General features: G+C 51.1%; 1 protein-coding gene across 2 annotated transcripts in view; it reads right to left on the reverse strand.

Annotated features, from left to right (window-relative positions):
* NRF1 (nuclear respiratory factor 1) overlaps positions 1-5,394 on the reverse strand; it is a 50,427-nt gene extending 45,033 nt beyond the window's left edge. The window contains exon 1 of one of the 2 annotated variants that reach the window (XM_051612382.1): positions 5,225-5,394. The gene's annotated coding sequence lies outside the window, so the exon portion shown is untranslated. The remainder of the gene's footprint in view (positions 1-5,224) is intronic. The other variant, XM_051612390.1, reaches the window with a different exon arrangement.
* Between the last annotated feature and the right edge of the window lie 5,247 nt (positions 5,395-10,641).

Below are 10,641 nucleotides of genomic sequence, written 5' to 3' on the forward strand. Positions count from 1 at the left end.
ACCTGCCCTACACGCAGCCTCACAGAAGCAGAGAGTAACCAACACTCAACAAAAATCATGCGAGGGAGGAAGCAGAAGCTCAGAGCCCAGCACCAAGAGCACAACACACCTCACCAGGCTCTGTGCTGAGACACCTGGTTTCACCCTCCAGCACAAAACCAGGCTCCATTACCCACTGAATGCAGAATGGTCTCTAAGAGAGGATGAAAAATGGCAACAAAAAGAGATGCTGGATTTCTCAATCCTATAGAGGCAGTGTTCAAGATACACCTTCCATCATAAGTGTCCTAATGGTGTCTGTACAACTGCATCCTTCTGAAAGGAGGAAAAAAAAACCCAACCATGGTATTTCACTGACATCAAAACGTCAACGTGCATCAGGATGCCAACCACTCTCCTACATGCTCCACCAAATATAGCCTCCACCTCCCCAGTTTCTGTCCTCAATAGAAGGGACTCCTCCTTGGAGTTGGGCTGGCAAGACATTCACAGCAAAACCAGACCAGCCTCAGACAAAAGTCCTTCCTTGTAAAGCTTAACACAGCAGGTGATCTCCAAAAGAAAGTGGGCACGCAGCCTTGGCCATCCTCTTCACCAAGGTCTGCTCCTAGTTATAAACTGTAATATTCCCAAAAGGATACCAGGCTCTGAGGTCTCCTAGCAAGTGGTGATGAGGACAAATTACTCCAGTACTTAAAGGGTGGCTGCCAAGAAGATGGAGACCCCCTGTTTACAAGGAGTCAGATGGAAAAGACAAGGGGTGATGGGCACAAGTTGCTCCTGGGGAGATTCCAGTTGGACACAAGAGGGAAATGTTTCCCCATGAGGACAGTCCAACATTGGAATAGTCTCCCAAGGGAAGTGGTGGATTCCCTCACATAGGACAGTTTGAAGTCTCAGCTGGACAGGGTGCTGAGCCACCTCAGATCAACTAGAGCAGCACCTAGAGAGGTTGGACCAGATGGTCCTTGAGGTCCCTTCCAGCCTGGCATTCTAGGATTCAGTGAAGCCTTCCCAATGGGACTGTCCAACTGGCAACTGATTCAGCCCCACCAGTTTTTGGCACAAAGCAAAGACAACAGGGCCAGAATTAGCAAAATACTGTAAATATTGAACCTCACTGCAACTGCTGCAGTGGGTGCAGAACTGACCCAAATTCTCCCCAGGGCAGGATGGTGCCTGGATGGTCCAGGTTTAGCCTGGAGAGGTGAGAGGTTCCTGCCAGCCATGGTACAAAGCCCTGGAATCCTGCACAACTCTGGACCTTAAAACCTTTCTCCACACCTCACTGCCTTTACCTTGGAAAGGACCGAGAATCTCTGTAGGAAGTTTAAATTTCAGGTGGGGGGAAAAAAAAAAAAAAGGTGCTAGTAATGCTCAGCATTTTATGGTTTGAAACACTTGGGATACAGGGGGTGCCTAGGATGTATTTGCCTGGTCTAGATTCACACCCAAAAGGAGCTGATGAAGAGACCCACAAGAGCTGACACACAGATTCACCCACTGAACTAAGTGACAAACAGATCGGGGCAGGGGCACGAACCTGCATCCAACACTGGGGATGTCAGAAACCATTTAACTGACCTTCTAACCAACAAGTGCCTTCAAAACCCCAAGAGGATGGTTTTAAACAGGGACAAGCATTATTGCCCCAGAGCTTGTGCTAGAGACTACATGCCACTTGACTCCTTCACAGAGAAGATCTCCAGCAGCTCATGAGTCCTCCAGCCTCACTGAAGATCCAGAGAAGCACAACGATCTGAGCTCTGAATCTGGTGTGAAAACTAAACTGGAGTAAGTGGACACTTTCATCCTTAACTTGGATTATTTACGACTGCCTGTAGCCAGCCCTAATTTCAGACAAGTGTGCTTAACAAACGGCTACATATCAAAGAGCTAATGAAGTTCATCACAGAAGACCTGCAGGAGTCACCAAGTATCTGCTTCAAGTGCCACCTCAGCACCATTTTCCATCTTTCCACCACCGTAACTACCACAACAGTAACAGGAAGATCCCAACCAGGCAGCAGCAGTTTATTTTAAAAGACCAAAGGGTGTATTTTAAATTATTTAATAAGTCAAGCCCTGGGTAATCAGTAATACCAAAAAATATTTAATATATTTTCCCCTATGGATCTATTTCAGAAACAGCAGAAAGGTGAAGTCTGAGGCTAAATGTTACAGTACTTTGTGCACCAAAAATCATCAACACAAGCTAATTTCTCCTGACAGCAGGCAATGTTCTTTTATATAAAAACCTGCATTTAATTTTCTTGGTAAAAGGGATACAGGGGCAGGGCAGAGCTCCTGCACTCTGCTTCTTTCCTAGGGGATACTTTTCCAGATCAGAGGAGGGCAATGCAGAAAACCAGTAATTCCCAAAGCCTTCAAGAGACTGAGAAGATGCAGAGAAACCTCCCTCAGCTGGTAAGTGAAGAGCAGGTGGAAGCAGGAATGGAAAAATTCCCAGAGCATGTACACAACAGCAGAAATTTGACATGATGCAGCCTAGAAGTGAGATGTACAACAAAGGTGGCCCCAGTGCTCCCACCCTGGACTCCTGCAGACGTTTGTGGTTCCTTATTTTCACTGATGAGGCTGAAATCTTCCAGGTTTGAGTTTGCCAGAAGTGAAACTGGCTGGTTTAAGTCTAAGAAAAAGATGACTCAGGCTCCTGAGCGACAGAGAAATGATGAAATTCCAACACTTGGGAGTAATCCTCATGCCAAAATACCTGCAGCCTGGAAGTTGACATCTGTGCAGCAAACCAGTTGTGGGGCTTTTGTTCAGAGAAGCTGAGACAATTAACTGAAGTGCAATATTACAGTGTGTGTAAAACCCCTGACTCAGAAGCAGAGTGGCCTTGGCTCAGGGTGGCACAACCCTCTATGAACAAGCTCATGCCACACATTTTCTTGATGGGGCTACAGAGAAGAGCAACCTCTGACCAAGTCACCTCCACAGGAGCACCCGTGCAGCACAGCAGGTAGGAAGTGAAACGCTGCCAGCACATGGGGTCACCAGAAAGATTCTGATTCACCAGAAAGGCAGAACTTTCCCTGCTCCACACCAAAAACCAGGGAATCACAGAGTGGTCAGGGTTGGAAAGGCCCTCTGGAGATCATCCAGTCCAACTCCCTGCTAGAGCAGGATCCCCTAAAGCAGATCCCACAGGAACACATCCAGGTGGGTTTGGAGTGTCTCCAGGGATGGAGACTCCACCACCTCCCTGGGCAGCCTGTTCCAGGGCTGTCACCCTCAGAGTAAGTAAGTTTTTTCTCATATTCAGGTTCAACCTCCTGAGCTCCAGTTTGTGCCCATTGCCCCTTGTCCTGCCACTGGGCACCACTGAGAAGAGTCTGGCCCCATCCTCCTGCCACCCCCTGGAGATATTGATCAGCACTGATCAGATCCCCCCTCAGCCTCCTCCTCTCCAGCTGAGCAGCCCCAGCTCTCCCAGCCTTTCCTCACAGACAGATGCTCCAGTCCCCCCAGCATCTCAGTGGCCCCAAAAGTCACGTTCCCTGCACACACACCAACGCTGGCTCTCCCCAGGCTGCCAACCCACTGGGCTTTCCAAGACCCGTGCTCCACCCCAGCTGTGTGACATGAGCACACATCAGTCCACACACTTTGCAAAGCTGCCTCTGTGGGACAGGGAACGTAAAGAGCCACACAAAACATGGCCTGGGTGAGGCAGAGGGGTCCCCAGCTCCCAGCTGGGTTTATGGCCTGTGCCTCAGAGCCCAAGCCTGGCTCATCATAAAGCCCGCACACAAATGACGTGAGACTTCTGAAAAACAACCGTGGTACAATAAAATACAATAAAAAGCAACTGCAGGGCTCTGTGACACAGCAATCACACGCAGAACGTTACACGAGCGTAGGAGATTATTTAATTCAACACTGTAACACTTATCCAGAATGGGCAAGATTAAAAACCCAACAAAAAGAGTTAATATAATCCTGGCCTTTCCAAAGTTACCGTCACCACCTCCGTCCTCCTTCCCCTCCACAAACAAAAAACACACACCACCTTCTTGACATCTAAATTTAAAAAACGAACTATTTCTATTTCCCCAACATTAGGGCATTAAAAGTTTGATATAACAGGGTTGTTTTTTTTAAAAAAGAGCAGATGAACCAGAAGACAAGGTAATGCTGCTGCTAAATGAAGGATGAACACATGTCATGAATAAACTGAATTGTAACAATTGCAGGCAGCCACCACGGCACTGAAAATACTCCCACCATGTCTAGGACACAGGTCTGAAACTGCCTGGACAAAAAAAAAAAACAACCAACCCAGAACAGCAACACCCTTCCCTAAGATAAAAACGCTAAATTCTGGAAATGACAAAGATGGTTCCATCAGAGGAGAAAAAAAAATAGAGATCCAAATCCTGAAGAGCTGCACAGAAAACATCTCCCCACGCTATGGAAATTATCTGTAGCTGCAAGAAAGCTCAGACATAGTAACCATACACGTATGAAGACTTTTGAGCCAAATTATTCCTGCCCTGTAATTATTATTTACACCGAGAAGGTCCCGAGCACCTCAGCCACGCACCAGGTCTCCTCCTGAGCCAGGTGTTGCATTATAGCCCCCCTTTTGGGCACATGAGAGGCGGGGGGAGATAAAACCCAAGATCTGTTTGTGTGACTGAGAGCATTTTAAACTCGCTGCCCTCCTCCCAAGCAGCTCCCAAACTCCTGCAGCAAAGGGCAGCGCACAAGGCATCCATTTGCGGCCAGAAAAAAAAAGAATAATGATAATAAAAACATAAAGGAAATGGAGGAGGAAAAGGAGGGAGGGGGGGAAAGATGTAAAAACGAAGTAAGAGAGAAGGGAAAGAGAGGAGAAGCCGCCGCCAATGGCTGCGGCCGAGCCCCAGCTGCCCTCCCTGACAGCGGGCCCGGAGGAAGCTGCTCCCGCCGGCCGGGCAGAGCGCGGCCCCAGCCCGCCCGCCGGCCCCGGCCCCGCCGAGGGCAGCGCGCCGGGAGCCCCCCGAGCCGCCGGGCCCGGCCCCCGCAGCCCGCAGCCCGCAGCCGGGCCGCGCTCCGGGCACGGCGAGGCCTAGCGCGGCCTAAGCGTCGGGGCCGAGGGCAGGGCGGGGAGCTCCGGCGGCTCGGGGGTGCCTGAAGCGGCCGGCGGGGGCCCCCGCGTTTGCTGCGGCTGCGCCGGGGCTGGAGGAGTTGGGAGATTGCGCGGTAGGACGCTCACCTCAGAGCGGCTGCGCTGCGGCGGGCCTGCGCCGTGGAGCCTGCGGCGGGCGGCGGCCGGGGAGGGGGAGAGCGGCGGGCGGGGGGCGCGGCGCGGCGCGGGCTGGGCCGCCGCGATGGCGAGCGGGAGAGGCGGGGAGCGGCGGCGGCGGCGGCGGGAGGAGGAGGAGGAGGAGGCCGGGGGGAGAGGGGAGACGGGGGGAGGAGGAGGAGGAGGAGGGCGTATGGCGTCATAGCCCGGCGCCGCCGCCATCCTGGGGAGGGCGAAGGGCCGCGCGGGGAGGAGGAGGAGGAGGAGGTGGCGGGGCCATGTTGGGGAGGTCGCGGTGTGTGTCCCCCCTCCCCAGCGCTGCAGCCCCTTCCCTCCCCACCCCCGCCCCGGGACGCTTCCCCGCCGGGAGCGGGGGAAGGAAGGGGGAAGGAAGGGGGCGGCGCCATCTTGGGGAGGTCGCGCCCGGCTGCGGGTTTTCCAGCCGCTGAGGGTGGAGGTGAGGAGGGGTTCGGGCGGGAGGGAGTGGGGAGGGAGGGGAAGGACTGAGGAGAGTGAGGAAGGAGTGAGGAAGGAGTGAGGGGAAGGACTGAGGAAGGAGGAAGTGAGGAGGGAGTGAGGGGAAGGAGTGAGGGGAAGGACTGAGGAGAGAGGAAAGAGTGAGGAGTGAGGAAAGAATGAGGAAGGAGTGAGGGGAAGGAGTGGGGAAGGACTGAGGAGGGAGTGGGGAAGGAGTGAGGAGTGAGGGGAAAGAATGAGGAAGGAGTGAGAGGAGGGAGTGAGGAGAGAGTGAGGAAAGAGTGAGGAGGGACTGAGGAAGGAGTGAGGAGGGAGTGAGGAGTGAGGGGAAAGAATGAGGAAGGAGTGGGGAAGGAGTGAGGAGAGAGTGAGGAAAGAGTGAGGAGGGACTGAGGAAGGAGTGAGGAGGGAGTGAGGAGTGAGGAAGGAGTGAGGGGAAAGAATGAGGAAGGAGTGAGAGGAGGGAGTGAGGAGAGAGTGAGGAAAGAGTGAGGAGGGACTGAGGAAGGAGTGAGGAGGGAGTGAGGGGAAGGAGTGGGGAAGGAGTGAGGGGAAGGACTGAGGAGAGAGTGAGGAAGGAGTGAGGAGGGACTGGGGAAGGAGTGAGGAGAAGGAGTGAGGAGGGACTGAGGAAGGAATGAGGGGAAGGACTGAGAAGAGAGTGAGGAAGGAGTGAGGGGAAGGACTAAGGAGGGAGTGAGGAAGGAGTGAGGGGAAGGACTGAGGAAGGAGGAAGTGAGGAGGCAGTGAGGCAGGGGACCCAGCAGGACCTGGTGCCTCAGCCAAGCAGGCTGCGGTCCCCATTGCATTTTTTTCCTGTGGAAAACCCAACAAAAAGCCCACTTCAAACCATCCCAGCCTGCTGAGAGGCCACGGCTTTCCATCCTGCGCACCACCCTGGTGGTTTTGGGGTGGGGGAAAGCACGTTGCTCGAGTTAATCTGTGTTTAAAATAATAAAAAGGAGATGAGAAGAACCCGTCAGGAGGCTGGCAGGCCGGGCAAGAGGCCATCTGTTTGGGGTTGTAAATCTTTGCCTGCTCCCAGCAAAGGCCACTGGCTCCAAGCAGCTGTGGCTCCGCAGTGGGATTTCCTCCCAAAAGCAGCTTGGTTCCTTGCCAGGGGAACGGGTGTCCCTCCTGCACACCAAAACACAGGGATGAGACCATCAGCAAACTGCCCTCCTGCTTTCTGCCCCAAACACCAACATTCTCCACAAAGCCTCTTGTTTCTGTGGCTGTTCAGTGAGTATCGATGGACTGAGCTGGGCTTTAGCCCCACTAATTACCCTGCCGGGGATATGGAAGGTAATGATACCTTGTGTTATTGTATTAGGGCTCAGAGACATCTATGAGGATGTCTCGCCTTGTTCTGGGGGAAGCTGCTCACATCTGAAGGCTGTCACTGTCCCCAGGCAGCCTCGGGTTTCATAGGAACCTGATATAAAAAGGAAGAGGGTTGAAAACATAGAGGGAAAAGATGAGGGAAATGATAAAAAAGGGGATAAACCTGTGTTTTGTAAGGGGGAGAGTGAAGAGGGGACCTGATGCCCTGAAGCTGTCAAATTTAAGGTGTCTTCCCCACCCCTGAGAATGACACTGAAAATACAGTGAGAACAGGTACTAGGAGAAGAGTTAACAGAAGCTGGCTGAGCAGCCTGTAAAGCAAAATATTTTCAGTAACATTCCTTCATTAAGGATCACAGAATCATCATAGGATGGTGAAGGTTGGAAGGGACCTTCAAGATCATCAGGTTCCAGGCACACTTCCCACCAGCCCAGGCTGCACAAGCTCCATCCAACCTGCCCTTCAACACCTCCAGGGATGGGGCTTCCACAACCTCCCTGGGCAACCTGTTCCAGTGCCTTCCTACCCTCAGGGTGAAGAATCTCTTCCTGATGTCTAATGTAGATCTCCTCTCTTTTGGTTTTAAACCGTTCCCCCTTAAACATAAAATAAAACCTTTATTTTGTCCTGAAGATCTGGCAGGTCAAAAACTCAGTAGACTGATACCCAAGCAATCCTTTTATTTTGTTGGTGTAAAATTTATATCATTATTTTCTTTCACCAGCCTACCATCTGTGCCTAGTAGAAACCTCTTCCATGGGTATGGCATCGTCCTAAAAGTGATTAAATTGTTGTTATTATACTAATATCCACTACTGGGACTTGGTAAGTTCCCTTGTAGCCAGTCCTTGTGAAAGAGGACTGCCAGCTCCCAGCACTGCAAATCTAGGGGTAGTCAGGCTAATACAGAAACAACTTCACCTGGCAGATGAAGTGAAACAGCCACCACTTGTTTTGTTTCTCTTTACAGACAGAATAAGGCAGAGTAGATTGTTTCTTAGGGCAGGAAGTGATGACCATACTACACCCATCTGAGGATACACGAACATGGCAAACAAATGCTTTGCTGCCACATGCACATGGTGGGGAAACAACAGCTCTGCTTTCCCTGTGAACATCATTGTAGCCTGTAGGCTCAGTCACTCTTGAGGTCTGGATGCTCTGGATTTCTTGTCTTTGGTCTCCTGTAGGTACAAAACATGGATCTGGGTCAAATGACTTACACTCGTTACTGAGATGAATGTAACTTTTGCTGCAGAGCCACGAAGGTGTTTTGGGTTAAGGTGCTTTGGCTGGGGCTTGCTGCTCCATGAAGACAGAAGAGTGCCTTGCCTGTGCAGGCAGACATGTAGAGGCAGCTGATGGGGACTGTAACCAGTGGAATTTCCTTGTGCTAGTTCTGGAGCAGGGCCACAGGGATGGGGTCCTGGGACTGTGCCCCTCAACAGGGCTGGTGTAACCCACACTGACCCAGCATCTACACAGAAGGAAGGTCACTTCCTGGTACACCACAGGAAGGCAGATGTAGGTGAGCCACCAAGAACATTTTATAGTGGTAGCATGGGATAATGCTGGAAGAGTTCTAGGATGCTCTGGAGTCACTGGACATTTTAAGAACAGGTTAGACAAAGTGCCACTCAGGAATGTTGTAGGGAGAGTTGCTCCTGCCTCGGGGAGAGGGATGGATGACATGAGGACTCAGGGTCCCATCCAGGGGCATATTTTCAAGGCCACATGTTGCTGATGGGTTTGGCATTGGCAGAGCCACCCATGGGCTTGTGGAAGTGCATATTGAGTGTGCTGGGACTGGGGCTAACACACATGGTCATTTGTATTCTACCTCTTTCAGAGTAGAAGAGAGAGAAGGAGGAGAAGAGGAGGAAAAGAGAAGAGAAGGAGGAGGAGAGGAGGAGGAGAGGAGAAGGAGGAGGAGAGAAGGAGGAGGAGAGAAGGAGGAGGAAGAGACCTAGAAAAAAAGCCTCTCAACAGGGAACAGCATGGATTTTGGGGGTGTGCCAGAAAGTTCCTCCAGACAGTATTTCCCAGTATAAAAAACTAACTCTGAAATAATCAACATCAGCACGTTTTCCCAGGTTCTCATGGAGATTCAGACAGCATTGTGTCATAGACCCAGAATCCTAAATGAAAGAGGTTGGGAAAAGACTTAATTGTGAGGGCAAACACGGATTTGGCCAGAAGGGTAGGGAGCCTGGCTTGCACAGCCATGGACTGGTTAGGACTATATCCAGGATTCAGAGAAAGATGGGGAAGGACAGTGGGAAAAGGGAGCTCTGGTGACATGATGTGTCCAGAAAGGTTCACCTGTCCATATCCTGGGGCTGGGAAGAGAAAATGTGGAAGGGATAATGCAAGGACAATGTTATCAACTTGCCAGCTGGATGTCTTGTCTCTGGTGCTGTGCAGCTGTGGGATAGAGGTCAGAAGACCAGTACAGGCAGTTTTAGCAGATCATCTTGTCTTTGGTTGGTGCCTTCTGGGACAGAATGAGGAGACAGATGAGTAACAAGAAAGGATTGCCTAGGAAAAGAGGCACAGGAAGCTGAAGGGTGTGCCTGGATCAATTAGCTGGCTCTGCTCTGTAACATGGGTGAGTTATTACCAGCAGTGTTAAGTGGCTTTTGGGCTTTGGCCAACAGCCTCAGACAGGTCTGGCCTGAAAGTGTCACCAGCCTTGGGTGACAGATCCTGTGTTTTCAGGTGCCATGTCAGGGTCTGTGCTCATGATTAGTCTCCAGTGAAGACTCCTCTTCTGTGGAACTGTGGCTACATTACAATCAGAAGGTTGGCAAGTGGGAAAAGTACTATGGACTTTTAGGGACCACAAACAGAGATTACATTTTCAGAAGGGGATCAAACCCATGTCCTTAGTAGCATATTTAGCACTTCTCGTAGACTAGGACATTGCTTCTATCAGCTAAGCCAGCATGGGCAGGAAGGAGGTGTCTCAATAAAGTGTTTTGGAGACACAGTTGTAGCTCCAGGACTTCCTGAACACACCAACTCTTGCTTATTTCATGAAAACAGACATTAAAACAAACAAGAATTTGTTACCTCCCTGGGTTTCTAAGGGAAGGCTGGAGATGCACGCGGTCATGCAGCAGAAGACACGTTCCTGGCAGCAATCCTCTCCAGGCTCTGCTTGCCACAAAATGTTCTAGCTGCCTCAGAGGTAAAACATCTGCTGCCTGCTGGCACTTCTTGGCTGCCCGTGCTCACGAGTGACGGGAGAGGTGGAATCCAACTGCCTGGCATCTTGCATCATCAGGGAAGAAAAAGTGGATGGGTCTTTCTTTTCTTTCAGTTGGAGCTTTTATTCTCATCTTCAGCCTGTAGAAATCGGATTCACCCATTATGCTGTAAACAAAACACCCTGATGATTTAGCAGAACTGAGCAGTCCTCAAACATGCATGGTGCAGACCAATGGGGAAGGCAACAGACCCAGCTGCTTTGGCCTTTTCCTTTTTTTCAGTTTCCATTGCTTTCCTTTAATGTATTTGCAACAGTGATTGTTCAATAATGTGCAATAAACCAGATTTGCACGGT

Source organism: Apus apus, chromosome 1, assembly GCF_020740795.1.
Source record: "Apus apus isolate bApuApu2 chromosome 1, bApuApu2.pri.cur, whole genome shotgun sequence".
In the NCBI taxonomy this organism is placed as follows: Eukaryota; Metazoa; Chordata; class Aves; order Apodiformes; family Apodidae; genus Apus; species Apus apus.